Below are 19,662 nucleotides of genomic sequence, written 5' to 3' on the forward strand. Positions count from 1 at the left end.
GGACTTATGAGGGGAAGTAGCCATGCATACCAACTAATCTTATTTAACCAAGAGTCCCAGGTGCTAGATTAACATTCTCTTATTTTAGCAGCTCTTTCAGTTAATGAGCCGCATCTCTAACTAGGTCTGACTGACTGACTGACTTAGAAACAGCATTCCCCTTCTAGGAAGAGGCCAAGTCCCCCTTTTTCAGCTGGGAGGAGATCTAATCCTGGTCTGCTTTGTAAGGGAATGGCTGTGAGGGAGTCTGTTTGGCTTTGTAAATTGATTAAACTTTTTGAAATATCATCTAGGCTTTTCTGTAGATCTTCTGACAGAGTCTTGAAGTGTAGAGCTGTGACTCGTCCTCCTGTACCTGTCTCAACCCCCAAAATTATGCTGAGAGTTACCAGGAGAGGGATGAGCTGACTGCCCTCCTGTGCCGATGTTGCTGGGTGACTGGAACAGGCAGGGGCTGGTTATTAGGGGCTCTATCACATTGGCAGAGAGGTGCGCTAGTGTACAGGTCCCTGTCCAGTTGGTAGGAAGACAAAGGTAGGCTTCCTCACTTCCTCACTTCTAAGAAAGAACGTTCCCTGGTGTGTTAGGTAGCAGGAGAAATGAGTTGAAATGAGGTAAAAAAGAGGCCAGGGAGGTGTGCTTTTCTCTTGACGTTCTGCTTCCCAGACTGATAATGTAGACGCCATTGTGGCCCCAATAAGGGAGAGAGATGGAAAGTTGCACGTCAGGTGCAGTGAAAATGAGGGGGAACTTGGGAGCGGGAGGTGATCCGGGGGAAAAGGGAGAGGGAGGGAGAAGAGTAATTAAAGAAAGAGGCTTGTAATGTGGGGAAGGAGGAGAGCTTTGGAGACTGGTTGGAAAAAGTGGCCGTTTGCCTCAGGAGGAACCTGGTAGCCTACTCATTGAGAGCAATGTATGGTCAGAAGCCGCAGAGCAACAGTGACATTGCATGCTGTCTTTGGCAGATGGCCCACTGAAGTGTTTCCTGACATTCTGGTGAAGCACAGGGGGGCTTGAGTTAGTAGGGGTTGTGTAGCGCAATGGGGCCTTTTTTAAACTTTTGGTATAAGTCTGGATAAGTACGGAGGTTTGGTTCATCTGGGAGGTCAGATCATTACTAAAAAGGGAGCCTGGCCTTTCGAGAAAAATAGTGTTCTTTTGTATTGTGTAGGCTAGAGTTGTTTTAGTGGTATCCCATGAGTGAGAGGTACATACTAGGACAGCAGAGGACAATAGGGAGAGGTACAGCTAACAATTCTGGGCTAAAGCAGGATTTGTTTTGTTTAGGAGACAGTGTGTGAGATTAAGAATCCTTTCTAAATGTAAAGGACTTAGAAAGGTCTTTGGAGTGTTTTCAGAATTTACATTGTTCAAATGACGGAGGAGGAAGGGAATAAGGATGGGTACTCCTGCTTCAAGGCTTCCAAATGGAAAGGAGACTAGATGGTCAGGGTCTAGGAGTTGGGAAGTTGTTTCCTAAGGATAGTCTAAATCCTCCATTTGGCAGGAGTCCCATAGGAATGTAAGGATAGGAACCTTTAATGGGAGAGATGCCATAGAAAGAACAGAGGATTTGTTGAGGCAGTGGGGGAGGAGTTTTGAATAGATTGGGGTCAGCAAAAGAAGTACAGAGGAGACAGTCACAGGTGTATAGAGGGTAATGGTGCCCAGGAATTTGGTGAGGATGTCTCATCTAATGATGGGACCAGGGCATCAAGGAATAATAGGGAAGGAGTGGGTAAATGGGTGACTTCCTAGACAACAGGGGTGTGTGATCATTGGTTTGGGGGAATACTGTTGGCCCCAATAATCAAGATGGAGGAAGGAGACAGTGGCCCCCCAAAATTGGGGAGTGTTTAATAAGTCGCCTGTATTTAATAGGAAAGAAATGGCCTTACCAGCAACCTGTAGAATTGCCCGAGGCTCCACCATTTGGATGCAGAAACTGGTGGGTCACCAAAGGGAGGCCACACAAGACCTGGTGAATTTTATAAGTTTATTTATGCACCTGTGCACAGATGGGCTGAGACCCTAGTGGCGAGAGGGTGAAAAGCTTCATCCTATACAGCAGTGGTCCCCAACCCCTGGGCCACGGACCCGTAACGGTCCGCAGAGAAAGAATAAATAACTGACATTATTTCCGTTTTATTTTTTAAAAATGACCAGATTCCCTCTGTTACATCCATCTAAGGCTCACTCTTGACGCTTGTCTCGGTCACGTGATACATTTATCCGTCCCACCCTAAGGGCCAGTCCGTGAAAATATTTTCTGACATTAAATTGGTCCGTGACCCCAAAAAGGTTGGGTATATTTCTTGCTGCAGAGGGGAAACTTGTTATCTGTGGCAGTTTAAACAATGGGGGAGGGAGGGTGGTGGTGACTAAGTAAAGAATGTTCAGATAGCGATGGGGAATGACTAACTGCCAGGATGCCCAGGGTTGGGCGAAGGTTAGATATCAATCAAGATTGCTCAAGTGGCCCTGGCCGGTTGGCTCAGCGGTAGAGCGTTGGCCTAGCGTGCGGAGGACCCGGGTTCGATTCCTGGCCAGGGCACACAGGAGAAGCGCCCATTTGCTTCTCCACCCCTCCGCCGCACCTTCCTCTCTGTCTCTCTCTTCCCCTCCCGCAGCCAAGGCTCCATTGGAGCAAAAATGGCCCTGGCGCTGGGGATGGCTCTGTGGCCTCTGCCTCAGGCGCTAGAGTGGCTCTGGTCGCAACATGGCGACGCCCAGGATGGGCAGAGCATCGCCCCATGGTGGGTGTGCCGGGTGGATCCCGGTCGGGCGCATGCGGGAGTCTGTCTGACTGTCTCTCCCTGTTTCCAGCTTCAGAAAAATGCAAAAAAAAAAAAAAAGATTGCTCAAGTGGAGAGTCCCAGGAACTGCCCTGGCCCCAGGTCACCTAAAGCTCAACCTGGCTAGTTGAGGCTATTGGTAAGGGGTCCTAGATGAGAACCTAACATTCCAGTCTTTTGTTGTTTAAGGAAAAGGGGCAAAGGTCTCTTCTTCTGTAACTACTTCCTGATGGTTAGGGTCCTTGAAGCATTCGGCAGGGGGGCGGGCTGAATGGGAGATGGCTGGTTGTCAGTATCTGTCTTCTGAGGTTCAGGCTAGGGTTGGTTTGGAGTGGTGGCTTGAAGTAGCATAATCTCTCTGGATTGGCCTGCAAATGCCCCAAGGTAGTCCTGGAGAAAAGAAGAAAAGTAGCATAAAAGACATGGTCTGAAAATTAAAGTGAGGAGGGTTGTATGAGAGGGAATAGCCAAGCATACCAATTGATCTGGTCTGACAAGGCCCCCAGATGTTGGGCTGATGATGTCAGCTTGTCGGGCTGTGGTACCTGGAAGAAGGGAATTGGCCTAGAGAGTCTGGTGGAGGGAGACTATGGCATAGCCAGCTACCCATTCTCCTTAGTGTGTGTAGGAGCTTCCATCCATTAACTAAGTGCGGTCCATAGTAAACAGGGCTTGGTCTGTGATGGGGGGGGGGGAAGAGGCGCTCTGAAATCAAGAATGTCCAGCCTGACCAGGTGGTGGTGCAGTGGATAGAGCGTTGGACTGGGAGGTGGAGGACGCAGGTTTGAGACCCCGAGGTCGCCAGCTTGAGTGCAGGCTTATCTGGATTGAGAAAAAGCTCATGTTGGGCAGATAAAATGTACAATCCAATCATGCCTCAGAGAAGTGACTTTGTATTAGAGACTTCCCTATTTTGTATATTGGATTAGAGTTTGTGAAGTTACAATATAAAATGGGGGCAGAACAAGAGTTTGCAGCTCTTGGTTCCTGAGATTATCATTAGAGGAGAGAGCAGAGGAGAGCAGAGAAAGGCCACGTGGAGGAGGCCAGGAGAAGCAGCCAAGATAGCGGAGTGCTGAGTGAGATGCCAGTTTGTACAGAGTTTGTATCTGGGATAAGGAAGGAGATGGGGAACTGAGGAGAATAAGGCTGGTGAGCTAGAAACCTTTGATTCTAGGAAACTCGGATAAGTCAGTAGCTTTGTGAGCACTGAATGTGAATGGGTTTTGGAGCCCAGTGTGTGTTTTTTTTTGCTTGCCCACCAAGTGCAAGCTAGGATTAAAGACTATGGCCCATCAGCTTTTGGCTCCGTTGTTTCTTTACCGACTGTCCGAATCCAATGCGAACCTGCATGGGCCAGAAGGCTGCTGTGATAGTGGCCCTGGCCGTGCCTCCTGGCTTTACAGCTCACCAGTTTGGACCCAAGGTCGCTGGCTTGAGCAAGGGGTTACTCGGTCTGCTGAAGGCCTGCCATGGTCAAGGCACATATGAGAAAGCAATGAATGAACAACTAAGGTGTTACAATGCTCAAAAACTAATGATTGATGCTTCTCATCTCTTCGTTCCTGTCTGTCTGTCCCTGTCTATCCCTCTCTCTGACTCTCTCTGACCCTCTGTCTCTTTTTTTTTTTTTTAAAAAAAAAGAGAATGTCCAGACATGAATGGGTGGTGTTTTGGTCAGGCAGAGGCAGGAGAGTGGCAGCAGTTTTGTGCATTTGGCCAAGGTGATATGTGGAGAGGCTATAAAGGCGATATGAAAGTCTTGAATTCAGGAGGGAGAGTTTGGGTAGCTTTGTGAGATTGTATAGCAGAAAGATTGTGAGAGGAAAACGTTGGTTGTCCAAAGGTGAGTCTTTTGCTGTCTTGTGTGAGGTGAGCAGCTGCTGCTAGAGCACTTAGGTTGGCCATTTCTTAACAGTAGTCTCAAACTGTTTTCACAAATAGACTATGATTCATCTCTCTGGCCCTAGATGTTGTCCTAAGAGCCTGCAGCTATTCCCTCCTTTTCATCAGTATCAAGTTTGAAGGGCTTGATGAGGTTGGGGAGCATAAGGGTGGGAGCTGAGACAACGGCATGTTGGAGTTCTTAAAGGATGGAGAGATGTTTAAGGTGGGATCTAGGGGGCTCTGATAAGGGGCCCTTAGTCACCTGATAAAGGGGCTATGCTAGGAGTCCCAAGTTGGGAATCCAGATTGAAAGTAACCTGCAAGTTTCAGGAAAGATAGAAGTTCTTGCTTTGAGGTTGGTGTGGACCAGGAGGAAATGAGTTTGTTTTCGTCAGTCATTATGGCTTAGTGTCAAGGAGCGATAGTGAGTCCTAAGTAACTGACATGGGGAGTTGAGATTTGGGCCTTTTTAGGGGGAACTCTGTAAACTTTTTTTGCTAGGAAGTTGAGAAGGGTGATGGTGTATTGTTGTGATAATTGACAAGAAGGGCTGCAGGGAAGAATGCTGAGTGCAGGAGTCCCGGGTTCGATTCCCGGCCGGGGCACACAGCAGAGGCATCCATCTGCTTCTCCACCCCTCCCCTTCCTCTCTGTCTCTCTCTTCCTCTCCTGCAGCCAAGGCTCCATTGGAGCAAAGTTGGCCCGGGGACTGAGGAAGGCTCTGTGGCCTCTACCTCAGGCACTAGAATGGCTCTGGTTGCAACGGAGCCAGAGCGGTGCCCCAGATGGGCGGAGCATCGCCCCCTGGTGGGCGTGCCCGGTGGATCCCGGTCGGGTGCATGCGGGAGACTGTCTGACTGCCTCCCCGTTTCCAACTTCAGAAAAATACAAAAAAAAAAGAAGTAGGTTAGAGGCCGGGGCTTGGCCAAAGAAGTGGAGACTGTCCTGGAAGCCCTGAGGGAGGACTGTCCAAGTCAGTGGGTGAGATGAGACTGTCATGAGACAGGACCACTGCAGGTAAGAGCAACCGGGTTTTGAGGGTCTGGTGGGTGTAGCAGAATGGTGAAGAAAGCATCCTTAAGGTCAAGGACTATGAAGTGGGAGGCATTAGGGGGAATGAGGGATAAGAAAGTATAAGGATTGGCAACAACTGGATTAATGGGGAGAACAGCCTGATTAATAATCCTTAGGTTCTAAACTAGGTGACAGAAGCCACCTGGTTTTTTGACTGGTTGTCCCAGTAGAGCCCAAGCTCTATGTCGATCAGGCATCCCTGATTCGACTTCCTCGTGCAGTGGGACACTTCTGCTTATCAGCAGGGCTGGCAGCCTCTTCGAGACTACTCTTGAGGCGGCTATGAGGATGCTACTGTTAAATGCCACCAGAGGAAAGACACGACTGACACACAAATTAGTTGCAATAATCACACAGGCAATTTATTACTCACAAATCCTTTTGGCATGCCTGGATACAGCTTAAGGGGGCCCCATCAGCGTGCTCCTCTCGGCTGGCTTTGGTCAGAGCTCAGAGCTCAGAGCGGCATGGAGACAGTCCACAGTAACCTTGGAGTCTGAACGACTACTGCAGCAGGGGGCCCCTCAGCTTTAGTACCTTTCTGGCCAATGCCTTCTAACAGGTGTCAATCTACAGGATTATCACCTCAAACCACCTTTTTGGGTGTTCCTCGCAGGGAATCCCCTATATGTCAATCTACTGAAACGTTTACATTAAACCACTTTTTAAGATGTTCTTATTTTTATTAATTTACAAAGTTAATGTAAATAACACCAAGCTACTTCTTATCTATGTATAACTTCACACATACATACTAACTGGGCTCTGCTTGTAAGTCAGAGTCTGTTTATCACATTACAGAGTTATGGCACTAAGCCACTATATTAATTCCTATCCAAATGGCATAACTTTATTTAATTTTAATAATTATTTTTAATATCCTTTTAATTACTTTTATATATATTCCATATTTTTATATTTCTATATATTTAATTACTCTAACCTTATATTACTACAACACTGATAAAATGGGAGTGTTGTATGGTGAATTGGTAGGCTGTCAGAGGTGTTGGGAGAGAAGGTGAGTGATGATGGGCGTTGGGCCCTTGGAAAGGGGGTATTGTGACTGACCGGGATATGAAATAGCGTCTTGTAATTGAATTTGTATTGGGGTATGGTGATTGGCTCCTGAGGGGTAGATGTGTCCCAAACTAGTGGATTAACCTGGGAAGAAAGCAGTAGGATCCCTTTAGGTTCAGGGATAGTGAGGAGGAGGAGAGAGGGATCTGAATTGAAGAGTTGAGGTGTTAGTGTAAGGGAGGCTCTAAATTTGGATAAAATATCTCATTCTAGGATGGGGGTTGGACAGCTGGAAATAATGAGAAAGGAGTGGGTGATCAGTGGGTTGGAGGAAACGCTATGTCCCCCAGTAATCGAGATAAAGAAGACAGTGGCCCCCAAAATTTGGAGAGTGACAAATTAGTGGTCCCAATATTTAACAGGAAAGAAATGGCCTTACCAGTGACCTGTAGAGTTTCCAAGTTCTCTGCTATTCGGCTGGTGGATGTGGAGGCCTGTGGCGAGGCCCGGCTCCTTCAGTCTTCCTCCCCCAGGACACCAATAAGCGCTTCTGTGTCCAGGCCAGTGCTGGGGAGCAGCGGGCCTGGGAAGGGCCGGCCCCTGCCTCTGGGGAGCTCATGGGCAGTCTGACTTCCAGTGGCCTGCAGGCCCAAGGGAGGGCAGGGTTGGGCTGGTGGCCTGGGATTGGGACAGGAGCAGCTCCAGAGAGGTTCCTGTCTGCACGGAAAGCAGGCCCCTGGGGGGAGGGCTGGGATAGCTCTGCTGGGATTTTTTTTTTTTTAAGGTTTTTTTTGTTTTTTTTTTGTTTGTTTTTTTTTTTTCATTTTTCTGAAGCTGGAAACGGGGAGGCAGTCAGACAGACTCCCGCATGCGCCCGACCGGGATCCACCCAGCATGCCCACCAGGGGGCGATGCACTGCCCCTCTGGGGCGTCGCTCTGTTGCGTCCAGAGCCATTCTAGCGCCTGAGGCAGAGGCCACAGAGCCAACCCCAGCACCCGGGCCATCTTTGCTCCAATGGAGCCTCGGCTGCGGGAGGGGAAGAGAGAGACAGAGAGGAAGGAAAGAGGGAGGGGTGGAGAAGCAAATGGGCGCCTCTCCTGTGTGCCCTGGCCGGGAATCGAACCCGGGACTCCTGCACGCCAGGCCGACGCTCTACCGCTGAGCCAACCGGCCAGGGCTCTGCTGGGATTTTTGTGGGGCCTTTTTGTGGTTTTACAGCCAGGGAAACCACCTTAGCAAACATCTGTAAGGCCTGGGTTTTTTTGTGTGTTTTTTTGTATTTTATTTTATTTTTTTTAGAGAGGAGAGAGAGAGACAGAGAGAGAGAGCAAGGAGAGAGAGACAGAGGGTGTGCCTTGACCAGGCAAGCCCAGGGTTTTGAACCAACGACCTCAGCATTTCCAGGTCGACGCTTTATCCACTGTGCCACCAGAGGTCAGAGGCCTGGGTTTTAATGTTTCTTTTTTTCTATATTATTATGTTCACCTTTTCAGTTCCTTCACTTTTTGTTTCTTCCCTCTGCACCCTGCACAAACCTGTAACTTGAACAAACTTTTTTATCCATTCAGAAATAACCAACTTTCAGAACAACTTAATTTCTTCCTTTTTTTAAAAAAAATATTCTCGTACCTTATACTTTTTATTAATAAAACTATACAATTTCTTTTCAATTAGAATTCTCAATTTCCAGAAACCTTAATTTTCAGTGACAACTAAATGTCAGTAATCATCAATTTTAGACTGATATCTTTATGAATATATTTCATGACCTTTAGAAACAGGTATTTTTGTTGTTGTTTTATTGGCACACACATTGATATGTTTAAAAGATTATAAGAATAATCAAGACCTTTTGCAAACCCAGGCAAGACAAACATCTATTTTCTGTTAAGAACTTTAAAAGACATTAATTCAATTTAAACCAGGAGTAGTACCAAATGTTTTTCTAGACCTCTTGATTAAAAAAAAACTTGGAATAGTTTTATGTTTTAATATATATACACACACACACACACACACACACAATATTAATAGTTGCAGAGAAAGCAAGACTCCTCATTTGACCTTGGCAGCCTTCCAAGAAGGCATAAAAGAAGGGAGGGGATGGTCTACTGAGCTGCTTGGATTTTAAAACTGTTATATACTCTTGTTTTTCCCTTTATTTTCAGGTCATGGCATTACCCCTCCCATTTTTACAGCTTTTATGCTATGGCGGATGATTACTAAGCAACTGTGTGTTTAGGTAAGTGATTGAGGAGAGAGCTATGGGAGCTTCCCTGGAGCCCAAATAGCTTAGTTTCTCCCAGCTAATTGAGATTTTGATTAGCGGCCTTCCACCTGAACCTAACAGACCTCACGTGAAAAGCCCTAGAATGCATTGCCATCTCCTAGAATGACACCTAGTGCTTTGGCTGGGTTGACTTTTGTCAGGACTAATTGGTTGAGTGGGTAAAGTATAAAGTGGTCTATCAGCTTCATTTGAGACTGCTTTCCCTTCTTTGCCCAAGTAGGTCAGACAGAAAAGGCCTGCTTCAGGGGATAATCTTACACTGTTCCCCTTAGCCTAACAATGTGGCACACCTCCGTCCAGGAGAGCCAATCCTCCAACCTAGTCTGGGACACTGCATATCATCTCACCCTCTCTCGCCTGGTTTTTATCTCTCACTAAATATTTCATTATTATAGGTTTTCTTAATTTCTGGACCATATCTTTTAACCCTGTCAAATTTGTCACCTCCAGACTATGACAAGAATGCCAGCTCGTCCAGGATCACCAACCACTTGATATTCTGTATACCACCTCCCAAGGACAGCACCAGACTGACCCAGACTTTGCAAAATCCCTCTCCCTCACGTGATGTTTCTTTCCTTTTTGTTCCCTTCCTTTTTTAACACATAGGAAAAGTCTCTAGGCCTGGGATATGCAAAAATATACTGCTTGACAGCAAGAAGTTACAAAAGATGGGACCTCCATCCATTTACCTTTATAAGATTAAAAAAGGCCCAGGGTTTTGTTTTGTTTTTTAAAGTTAATGTAGGCAGGTAGTTAGATATTGTTGGGGAAAAAGAGCAAAGCGAGTTGGACATTATATTTCTTACAACTTAGAAAACCCGCTTCAGTACAAAGCTGCAACATCCCATTTGGCTTAATTTGCTTTTCTAGTAAAGCATTTCTAGATTCAGTTGTACATTTCCAGTATCCATTGTGCCCTCAGAATCCCCTGCGCCTCAGCTCTCAAAACCCAAGTTTAGCAGGCATCTGCTCAGTCACTGCGGATCTGGGGCTGGGGGAAAGTGCTTCAGTGCCTCTGTCAGGTTAGGGAGCTAGTGAGACCTGAGCTGGGACAGGCAGAGGAGGTGGAGGGATGAACTGCCCATGCTTTCCAGGTCTGCAGGACCTAGGTAAGTCTTTAAGATAGAAAAGACCTCACTACACCCAGCCTGGTGGTCTCCAGTTCCCGATATACAGTGTGTCCGTAAAGTCATGGTGCACTTTTGACCAGTCACAGGAAAGCAACAAAAGAGAATAGAAATGTGAGATCTGCATCAAATAAAAGGAAAACTCTCCCAGTTTCATACCTATTCAGTGCAGTTCGATATGGGCTCACGCACAGATTTTTTAGGGCTCCTTAGGTAGCTATCACGTATAGCCTCTACAGACTCGTCACTGACTGATGGCCTACCAGAACGGGGTTTCTCCACCAAACTGCCGGTTTCCTTCAACTGCTTATCCCACCGAGTAATGTTATTCCTATGTGGTGGCGCTTCGTTATAAACGTGCCGATATTCACGTTGCACTTTGGTCACGGATTCGAATTCAGCGAGCCACAGAACACACTGAACTTTCCTCTGTACCGTCCACATCTCAACTGGCATGGCCGTGGGCTGCTCCGCTGTATACACAATGTTATGTCATCATCTGCGCATGTGCACATGCTGCCACATCATCCTACAGAAACTGGGAGGGTTTTCCTATTATTTGGTGCAGATTTCACATTTCTATCATCTTTTGTTGCTTTCCTGTGACCGGTCAAAAGTGCACCATGACTTTATGGACACACTGTAATATCAGCCACATAGCAATGTAATGATGACAGATAAACTAGAAGAAGAAGCTGGAAAGAAAGAAAGGAAAAAAAAAAAAGAATGGGAAAGTGCAGGAAGTCAAGGCCGTAAATACCTAAATTCCGTAACTTATCCAGGCACTCATTCTCATGAGTTGCCCACTCAGGCTTTTCCGAGTGTACAGTCAATAAACCCTTGCTTTATTTGCTATACTTTGTCTCTTACTTGAATTCTTTCTCTCAAGCAAGACAAGAATCAAGGTTTCATTGTTTCACCAGTAACATCTTTTTGACACCCAGACTCAGTTCTCCTCGTTACTGGTCAGATAAGTTGTCCTTGCCACCTTGGCTTGAAGGGCTTGACTAATCATGCTTTCTCTCCTTCTCCTCTGGCCACGGGGTTTTCTTCCTATACAGATTGCCGCACCCCTGAGGGCATGGGTCGAGCACTTAAGAGCCGTTATGGTTCCTGCCACTAAAGGATCCCATGACAGAATAAGCTGGTCATGGGCTGGGGAAGGATGCTCTAGGTGCCCGGCCAGCCACAGGAAAATGTCCATGCAACAAGGCACACTGTCTACCAATCAAGGCACTCTCTTTTTTTTTTTTTTTTTTTTTTTGTATTTTTCTGAAGCTGGAAATGGGGAGAGACAGTCAGACAGACTCCCGCATGCGCCCGACCGGGATCCACCCGGCACGCCCACCAGGGGCAACGCTCTGCCCCTCCGGGGCGTCGCTCTACCGCGACCAGAGCCACTCCAGCGCCTGGGGCAGAGGCCAAGGAGCCATCCCCAGCGCCCTGACCATCTTTGCTCCAATGGAGCCTCGGCTGCGGGAGGGGAAGAGAGAGACAGAGAGGAAGGGGGGGGTGGGGGTGGAGAAGCAAATGGGCGCTTCTCCTATGTGCCCTGGCCAGTTATCGAACCCGGGTCCCCCGCACGCCAGGCCGACACTCCACCGCTGAGCCAACTGGCCAGGGCCAAGGCACACTCTTGAGGCATTTCCCCTCCTAGGAAATAAAGTGACAGAAAATGACCTCAGAGATACAACCGAGACTCACTGCCCACTCCAGACTTGCTTGAGTTCAGCATGCCACAACACTTTTTTAGTATTTGACGTCATGTTCTGTCCTGTCCCCGGGAATCTTGCTGTATCTGTTCCTCCACCGAGTGGCCCCGTCCCAGGTATGCCTGCCCTTATTCCACTGGAAAGAGGAACACTGGCTCAACTCCATTAACAGGTACTGATAACAGCTTCCCTGGCCTGCTGTGCTAGGAGATCATGCATTTAACCCTTTGAGTAGGGAGGTTTTTTTTCATGCTCTCTGACTCCTGGGAGTTTATTTTTTTCAAAAAAACAAAATTAGTTCCGGTTACAGTTTTATTAACTTAAAATCATGTTTGTTTGATAACCAATTTATAGAAACAAGAAGAACATACATTTGCCTTTTTTTTTAATGTTGCCTTACACGTTTTTAAAATAAAATTTTTTGTACGATCGTACTCTGCTCAGGAGGCATGAGGACGTACGTGAATGTGCATACTACTCAAAGGGTTAATGGTTCACAAACCACGAAACCGAGCCCCAGCTCCACCAATGCCACTGTTTGTTGACCACAATGGGCCTCCCATTTCTTCTGAATGAGGCCCAAGGAACCAAGGGAATGAGACATTAGAGAGACTCAGAGGAGAAGTGGGGGGTGACAAATATTTCTGGGCACTGGTAGTCATATCTACTGGGTCTGCTACTTTGTCTAAAAATTCCCAAAATTAATGCAACAACTAGAAGTAAAGTCCTCATCCCTGCTGTGCTGAGTGCATCTTGGGGAATGAGAATGGAAAAGATGAGGTATGCACTGGTGAGCTCAGCTGCTCAAGACAAGGGGTCAAAGAGGAAGGAGGTCCTGCTGGTGAGTTTAGAGATGCCAGATAGTCTCTAATGGGACAGGACCAGGTGTGGGTTGCATGGTAAGGCTAGCTAAGTCCAGGAACCTGGGAACAAAGCAGAGGATGCTCTCTTTGGGCCCCCCTATAGGCTGGGAAAGTTGGGGATGCCTGTTTTTTTCCATAGTCTCCTCTATTCTCTTCCAGATGGGAAACCAATCCTCCGTTTCATAGGACTCACCCTTAGGAGTGAGTCTTATCCTCAAGAACTAGTCAACATTTCATCCCCAAACATTAAAGAAAAAAAAAACTAATATTCTCTTGCAACAATGCTTGGCCATAATATGTTAGGGGACGAGGAGATTTGGCCAGAAATTGATAGCTTGAATTATAGTACCATTCTCCAGTTAGGTTCTTTTTTTGCCACCATCAGGGCAAATAGACTAAAGTCCCATATGTCCAAGCCTTCATGGCTTTAAGAGACAACCCAGATCTTTGTAAGACCTGCAAACTAGATCCGGCTCTTCTAGTTGTAATCAGCTGACCACCACAGGAACAACAGACCCCAAAGAAGATGGAGCCCCTGGTGGAGCCAGAGGCTGTGGGAAAAGAGAATAAAAAAGGAAGCTCTATTTATCCCAAATTCCCAGAGGCAGAACAGGTACCTCCATACCCTGGGATCTATCCTACACAATGGTTTTCCATCTTGGACCTTAAGGATGCCTTCTTTTGCATTCCATTAAGATCCATCTTGCCAAGTTTTATTTGCTTTGGAATCCACAGATGAACAATGTACCTGGACTTCATTAGGAGAGTCCCTACCTGTTTGGGAAGACCTTGGCAAGGGACCTAAAGGACCTATCTCTTGAGGGGGAGAAGCCAGGTCATTCAATATATCAATGATTTCCTTATCTGCTTCCCCATCAAAGAGGGAGACCTCCAGCATATTACAAAGACTCTGAATTTTCTTGCTGAAGAGGGATACCGGGTAAGTAGAGAGAACGCACAAATATTACCAGCAGTGAGTCAATTATTTGAGACTTGTTCTCATGCCCAGAGAATGAAGGTTATCTCCAGAAAGAGTGCAGGTCATATACCCTATCCTGGTTCCCACTACCCAGAAGCAGTTCCAAGCCTTCCTCAAACTGATGGGATACTGTAGACTGTGGATCCTAGATATGGGCAAATAGCAAAACCTTTACACAAGGCTCTCAGATCTGAGCCTGAATAGAACCCTCTGCTTTGGGACAGGGAACAAGAACAAGCATTTATCCAACTAGAGACAGCCCTAATGGAGGCACCTGCTCTCGGGTTGCCAAACCCAGAGAAACCTTTCTGACTGTATGTAACTGAAAAACAAGGGGTAGCCTTGGGGGTTTTCACTCAAACTCTAGGGCCCACCCAACAACCTATTGGATACTTCTCTAAAAACCTAGACCCAGTAGCCCAGGGATGGCCCCACTGCCTCAGGGTAGTGGCGGCAGCAGCAGCAGCAGCAGCCCTGCTGGCTGAGGAGGCATCCGAGATCACTCTGGGACAAGAAATCATCCTTTAAAAACTTCCCACCAAATAAACTCCCTCCTAGAGCATAATGGGCCCACTGGCTTACTGACAGCAGAATACCAAAGTACCAAGTGTTAATGTCAGAAAACCCCCAGGTTAGTATAGAGCACGGCTCCACTCTAAAACCAGCTGCCTTAATGCCCCTTCCAGGGGACACGGAACCCCTGCAACAGTGAGACCACTGATCAAACCTGTGCTAGCAGGAGAGATGTGAAGGACCGGCCACTAGACAATGTGGATGAGGGTTGGTTCACAGATGGGAGTAGCCTTGTCATGGATGGGATCCGCTATGCTGGGTATGCAACTGTCATCTCTCCACAGGTTGCTGAGGTCTGAGTCTTGCTTCCTGGGACTGCTGCCCAGTTAGCTGAACTATAAGCCTTAACAAGGGCCCTTGACTACGGGAAGGGAAAAGAATTGATATTTACACTGATTCTAAATATGCATTTCTAGTACTTCATGCTCGTGATGCTAATCTGAAAAGAAAGGGCATGTCTCACAGCCAGAGATACTCCTATCAAACATGGGCCTCAGATCCTCAAATGACTCTAAGCCAGCGGTTCTCAACCTGTGGGTCACCACCCCGGCGGGGGGGGGGGGGGGCAACCCCTGTGTTTTGGTCATTCGACTCCTGCTGGGTCGTGACCCACAGGTTGAGAACCGCTGCTCTAAGCCATAAGCTTACCCAAGGAAAGAGCCGTTAAACACTGCAAGGGGCATCAAAAAAGAGCAGATGAAATAACACAGGGAAAGAAGTTTGCTGATATCTCTGCTAAAAAAGCAGCTTCTGCTCAAGATTCCCTTTTAGGGTCTTTAATTCCAACAGGCCCAGAGAAGACCCTAACTCCTCCGTATACCCAGGAGGAGATGAACTGGATCGAACAACATGGATAGATAAAAACTACTGAGGGCTGGACCCAGTAGAAAGATCTCACTAGCTTTCCACAGGCCCTACAATAGAAGGTTATTAAAGGGCCACATGACTTGTGCCATTTTGGAAGGGACAAATTAGAAAAAATCTGTCAACGCTTCTTTAGTGGGTAGGTTGTAACAAAAACCATCTGGCAGGTTTGTCAAAATTGTGCCCTGTGTGCTAAAACTAACCCCCAGGGACCAAGGCCTCCTCCTTTAATAAGAGCAACTCAGAGGAGAGGAACCTACCCAGGGGAAGACTGGCAAATTGACTTTACTCACATGTCCTCATGTCAAGGTCACAAATATCTACTTGTCTTTATTGATAACTTTTACTGGCTGGATAGAAGCCTATCCAGCCAGAAACGAAAGGGCTCAGAAGGCAGCCAGGCTTTTCCTAAAAGAGATTGTTCCTTGATTTGGATTCCACAGTCACTACAAAGTGGCAATGGGCCTTCCTTGACATCTCAGTTTACCCAGGGAGTCTGTAAAGCTCTTGGGGTCCACTGGCATTTACACTCAGCCTGAAGACTGAGTGTCCTCAGTTCTCAGGAAAAGTAGAAAGGGCTAATCAGGTTAATTAAGACAAACATGAACAAATCCTGCCAAGAAACCCAAAAAAATTGGTTGCAGGTTCTCCATGTCAATCTTCTAAGGACTCGGGCCAGCCCAACCACTCAACTGCGATCAAGCTCCTTTGAAGCTCTGTATCAGGGGTAGTCAACCTTTTTATACCTACCACCCATTTTTGTATCTCTGTTAGTAGTAACATTTTCTGATTGCCCACTGGTTCCACAGTAATGGTGATTTATAAAGTAGGGAAGTAACTTTACTTTATAAAATTTATAAAGCACAGTTATAGCAAGTTAAAGCATATAATAATAATTACTTACCAAGTACTTTATGTTGGCTTTTCACTAAGTTTGGCAGAATAAATCTTTATAAAACAACTTACTATAGTTAAATCTATCTTTTTATTTATACTTTGGTTGGTTAGCTACTGCCCACCATGAAAGCTGGAACTCCCACTAGTGGGCAGTAGGGACCAGGTTGACTACCACTGCTCTACAGTGTGTCCATAAAGTCATGGTGCACTTTTGGCCGGTCTCAGGAAAGCAACAAAAGATGATAGAAATGTGAAATCTGCACCAAATAAAAGGAAAACCCTCCCAGTTTCTGTAGGATGATGTGGCAGCATGTGCGCATGCGCAGATGATGATGTAACACCGTGTATACAGCGGAGCAGCCCACGGCCATGCCAGTCGGGATGTGGACGGTACAGAGGAAAGTTCAGTGTGTTCTGCAGCTCGCTAAATTCGAATCCATGACCAAAGTGCAACGTGAATATTGGCGCGTTTATAATGAAGCGCCACCACATAGGAATAACATTACTCGGTGGGATAAGCAGTTGAAGGAAACCGGCAGTTTGGTGGAGAAACCCCGTTCTGGTAGGCCATCAGTCAGTGACGAGTCTGTAGAGGCTCTACAGGATAGCTACCTAAGGAGCCCTAAAAAATCTGTGCGTGAGCCCACATCGAACTGCACTGAATAGGTATGAAACTGGGAGGGTTTTCCTTTTATTTGGTGCAGATTTCACATTTCTATCATTTTTTATTGCTTTCCTGTGACCAGTCAAAAGTGCACCATGACTTTACGGACACACTGTATATGGAAGACCATTTCTTTACTCCGATTTGATGAGGAAACAGCTAGAGCCCCTTGTTATTTTATATCACTAGCCAAGTTTCAATAAGCCTTATGAGCTTATGGTCATCAGTACACCTCACGACTGCTAATACTGCTTTATATGATCCTGAGTCCCACTGAAACCTGGAGAGACGCATCCTCCAGCTCTCAACTCACACCCTTGTGGGAGGGGCTGGACCCTGTCCTGCTTTCCAACAGCAGTCAGAGTCCCTGGAATTGCCAGCTGGATACACCATTCTAGAGTAAAGCCCTACCAGCACACCGAGCCCAAAGAGAAGGAAAGCGAGGGAAAAATTGAATGGATCAGTGAACCCTTGGAGAACTTTAAAGTTCTTTTTAAGAAAAAGGAAAACAAATCACCGGCATAAGATAAGTAATGTGGTGGATAGGGTTCATTGTAATAATTTTCTGTTCGTTTTTTTTTTTTTTTTTATAATCGTTTATACTGTTTTGCAAAGACTCCAAGTTTCCAGGAAAAGAATATTTTTGTCCCCAATGGGTTTAAAGAGTGGGTGAGTCAACATGTACTATATGTTTTTACTACAATAGTTATTGCTTCCTACTATCCATCTCTCGCTATAACCTGGCAAAATAACTCTCTCTTCCTAACAATCCAAGGGATAAATATCACAGGCGTCTAAATCTAATTGTTGAATATGCCACCAACAACCCACTCCAGGAACGCAAGATACAATATGAGGCCAACCCACTGATTCTGCCAATACTCTTCTAAATCACCCCTATTAGGCTCATCTGTCTAATGCAGAAATTCGAGTTTCTGCAGTTCCAATTAACATCGCTCAGCACTGGTGCTTTGAATCCATGGCCACCCTCTTTTACACTAATTTTTTTTTTTTTTTTTGTATTTTTCTGAAGCTGGAAATGGGGAGAGACAGTCAGACAGACTCCCGCATGCGCCCGACTGGGATCCACCCGGCACGCCCACCAGGGGCGACGCTCTGCCCACCAGGGGGCGATGCTCTGCCCCTCTGGGGCATCGCTCTGCCATGACCAGAGCCACTCTAGCGCCTGGGGCAGAGGCCAAGGAGCCATCCCCAGCGCCCGGGCCACCCTTGCTCCAATGGAGCCTTGGCTGCGAGAGGGGAAGAGAGAGACAGAGAGGAAGGAGGGGGTGGGAGTGGAGAAGCAAATGGGCGCCTCTCCCATGTGCCCCGGCCGGGAATAGAACCCGGGTCCCCCGCACACCAGGCCGACGCTCTACCGCTGAGCCAACCGGCCAGGGCCTCTTTTACACTAATTTATATGCTAACATTTCCCCCTATAGAGCTTTTGATTGTGAAGAGATTCATCAGAGTCCCATTTGGTGGAAAACATACTAAATATACATATAACCCACAACAAAATGGCACCTGCTACTTCAAAAATGGAACATCATTCCAAGGAACTTGTAATGAAAAAAAAGTTAATGCTGGACAAAATGCCAGCAATTGCACCATAAAACCGCTTAACAATGTCATCAATAATGTGCAATGACACTGCACAAAACCTAGTAAGAAATAAACGGAACCAGATAATCCTGTCTCTGAACAAAAGTATCATCCTGAGCAGTAACTGTCCTAACTGTAACCTCCATGCCTTATCTAAGATATGAGAGTAGCTAAATGACTCTAGTCTTCGTCCCACATTAATTCAAAATCAAACTGGATATTTATGCTTACCACGGGGATTCATGTTCCTAGTCAATATCCCACAAGGGGGTATTGCTTTCAATGTCTTAACATTGCCAAGACCTCAGGGTCCTGGGCAGTAGAATATGTTACTCCCTCAGCAAAGAATATTTAAATTTTTAATCCAACACACAGGAAAAAACAACAACAACATGCTGTTGGCCTTGCAGTTGCCAGTGTTGTGTCTTAATCGACAGTCTTATAGGACTCGCAAGTGAAATCACTTATAATGCCACAACTGTCACTGCACATGAACAGGAAAGGATTTCCAACTGCTTCAGAGTCTGTAATCTCACTTGCCAAAATGACATGAGATAACCATATAGCGCTAGACTGCCTACTGGCATCACAGGGTGGAGTTTGTGCTACAGCAAATACCTCTCGCTGCTTTTATATAAATACCACGGGTCAAATGGAAGAAAGCACCAAGAAAATTATGAAACTTGCTGATTGGTTACAGACCTACAACTAACAGGGCATTAAAAACACTATTTGGAACTCTACAAAATATGTTTCCTAAAATGACTTTTTTGTTTTGTTTTTGTTTTTGCTACTAGTTCCCTTAATATCAATTCTCCTCCTATTACTTTTTGGTCTGTGCATACTTAGTTGTCTCATTTGCTTTGTCTCTTCCAGAATTCAGGCAGTCCAACTTCAGATGATGGTCATGGAGGGATTTCAGCCTGTTTCCTCAATGGAAGACTCAAACAGTCCCCTAGATCTCGCAGGAATCCAGTTCTGCCCTACTTAATCCTGTTCTGAACAGTCAGCAAGAGGCTGGGGCCCAACTGTCTATGCCCATAAACAGCAGGAAGAAGTTCCAGAAGCCAGAACTTCGCCCTTCCACTTCCCGAAATCTTTTGGGTCCCACTCTCTTGAGAGGGGAATGTTAGGTTAGGTAGCTAGTTAGACCTGAGTCAGGACAGGCAAAGAGGGGGAGGGATGAACTGCCCCCATTCATTCTTGGTCTGCAGGACCTTATCTTTCAGCTAGACCGGACCTCACCACACCCAGCCTGGTGGTCTCCAGTTCCCTGATATCATTCTAGCTGCAATACAATGAAGACG

The 19,662-nt window shown here is 46.4% G+C and overlaps 1 long non-coding RNA gene across 1 annotated transcript in view; it reads right to left on the bottom strand.

Moving 5' to 3' along the window:
• Positions 1-2,931: 2,931 nt before the first annotated feature.
• Positions 2,932-19,662, bottom strand: part of LOC136384849 (uncharacterized) — a 37,098-nt gene continuing 20,367 nt past the window's right edge. The window contains exon 3 of the long non-coding RNA XR_010747662.1: positions 2,932-3,185. This is a non-coding gene — a long non-coding RNA (uncharacterized lncRNA). The remainder of the gene's footprint in view (positions 3,186-19,662) is intronic.

Source organism: Saccopteryx leptura, chromosome 13, assembly GCF_036850995.1.
Source record: "Saccopteryx leptura isolate mSacLep1 chromosome 13, mSacLep1_pri_phased_curated, whole genome shotgun sequence".
Taxonomy (NCBI): Eukaryota; Metazoa; Chordata; class Mammalia; order Chiroptera; family Emballonuridae; genus Saccopteryx; species Saccopteryx leptura.